Source organism: Lasiodiplodia theobromae, assembly GCF_012971845.1.
Source record: "Lasiodiplodia theobromae strain AM2As chromosome Unknown scaffold_19, whole genome shotgun sequence".
In the NCBI taxonomy this organism is placed as follows: Eukaryota; Fungi; Ascomycota; class Dothideomycetes; order Botryosphaeriales; family Botryosphaeriaceae; genus Lasiodiplodia; species Lasiodiplodia theobromae.
The window spans coordinates 727537-729942 of record NW_023336398.1 but is presented as its reverse complement, the minus strand read 5'-3'; positions in this window follow the sequence as shown (position 1 = coordinate 729942).

Sequence of the window (2406 nt, the reverse complement as noted above, 5' to 3'; positions counted from 1 at the left end):
AATATGATGCTGTGTAATAGTAACATTCCAAGCACAACTGCATTACTTTTCCAAAAGATCAAGGCACTGCCAGCGGAAGGGACTACGGCATTGCCTTCTATCTTCAAATTATCAGCAAGCATAACGCACAGAAAATAGTTTTGACGCTGAAGATACTCCGAGCAGACAGTTGACAAGGCACCTGCTGCTACGTGATCCAAATGTGTGCGCTGGATGCGAGCACGATCACTCATGCGTGTTTTAAATGCCACTTCACCTCTTTCTGGTTTTGAATTCCCGACACATACAAAATGGTAGGTAAAGCCAGTGCCACGCAGCCTCCGAGATCGTACTCGTTGTCTCTACCAAGTCTTTTAAACAAAGCAGCAACACGTCCTTTCAATTTTCTTAGAGTATTTCGAGAGCACATGAAGGTGTGATCAGTATTTAGTTAGGTGTTGTGGTCATAAGAAAACCCCCAAATTTCTCGTTGCTGGCTGCCTCTTTTCAACAATGGCTGGCTCTTTGATAACTGTTGTCCATGACGGAGAGTTCAAGTCTTCCTCTGGGGTCTGGAAAGTATTTAAACTTCCCTTTACTGTCTAGCTAACACGCATCGCTTGGTTTGTCAGTGCCTTTTGCATACCTTCCCAAACCAACCGCTTCCACAACCGGCATCGCTGATCCAAATTGCAATCCTACTGCACCCTCATTCTACTTTGAAAGAAGAGCCAAACCCAATCGTGACAACCATGCGCCTCCTCCAGGTGGACGAATTCATAGGCAAGTAGCAGGCAATCTATTACTAGTACGTTGCTAACAAGCGTGGTGCAGTGGTCAAGCTTATTCCTCAGGTTGATCGTGACGGCCTGCCGGAGAAGGATCCTTTGGGCCGCCCGAATGAAAGAATCGGAGTCCGAGAGTTCGTGCTCGCGCCTGGGGCGTCTGTATGCTTTCAGCGCCCCGACGACCTATTTCCCGTACCGGATAGTGGCAACCTCACGACTTTTAATCCACTTGTTTCACAATACCATGCCTGGCTCACTGCCGGACTATCGAACACGGTGAGTCAAGAACCCCTAGCTGGGATGTCAAAAGTTAAAGAGTTGCTGACAGCAGCCTTTGCAGAGCATCTGGCTCACGGATCTTGATTCCAGCCTCGGTACCTTCTTGGACTACAACGAAGTCCGGTTGAACCCACCTCTCAGTCAACATGGAACCTTTTTTGAAAGAATTCCAAGAGGGACGTTTGCGAGGGTTGAAACGGGCACAATAATTAGACTTGGAACGACGGACGTGGAACCCAGTGGCAGAATACACTATGCGCCCTCGTGGAAACTTATTGTGGCGCGGTGTGACAGAAATTTGAGGAAGCTATGCGAAGACGCCGCCAATACGCCTATACCTACTGTGCGGGGGCCGAAGCATGAACATATCCAAAGTAAGCTACTGTGCATTTCATATCACCCAACTTGCTTACATCCGCACGCAGTGATCAAATTTCTTCCCCAGGGGACCCGTGACGGCATGCCCGAGCGTGATTTTCTAGGTGAAGAGAACCCGCATATTTCACCTCGAGAGCTCATTCTCGCCGCGGGAGCCTATAGGGAGTTCAGTCTGTCAGACGGCCTTAATGGCGTTAAGCCTGCCACGAACAACCTCTTTACCTACAACGAAAACGCTTCCAGTCCGCATGCCCGGGTCACTGCTGGAACAGGTACTGTTAGTATTCCATGCTTTGAGGGACCGAGCTATTCTGCGCCCGTAAACATTGTTCTGTTTGGCAGCTGACAACGCCCTCGGTAGACTATTTGGCTTACGGACCTCTCATCAGACTCCGGAACCTTCGTAGATCACCGGATTCCAGATATATTGCGTGCCGGCGAACACAGAGTCAAGTGGGAGAAGCTTCAACCGCGTGTACCAGTTGAGGTCAAAAGCGGGGCATTTATTAGGCTTGGAAGGGGCCCCTTGGACTCGTGTGATAGCGGTGTGCACGCGCCGCAAGGGGGCATGATGTATGCGCCTATTTGGATGCTCACAGTTGAGCCTGTAAAGGTGGAGAAGGAGTAGAAACTCAGCGAGGCCGCCAACATGCCTCCCATCCATGTCATATGGGGGCCTGCAAACTCGAGCGCGGAAGATGTGCTCCCGATCGCTCCGTCCCCGGCGGCGAACTAATACCGATGATTCATCGGAGCATTTTCTATTTGACTTATCTGTGGAAGATGACTGCGGTTCTATTTTTGGTACCGGTGTTCCGGAGGTGTATGAAATACGGACTGGATGAAATTGTTTCACAAGGGGGTTCATACTTGAATGCTCACTCGACCACTGGAATTAGAATTAAATGTTCATCCATACAAACCTTCAAACGATCTGCGTGAACTAACCTATGTTCCACCTCACGCGAAGTCTTCACATCCC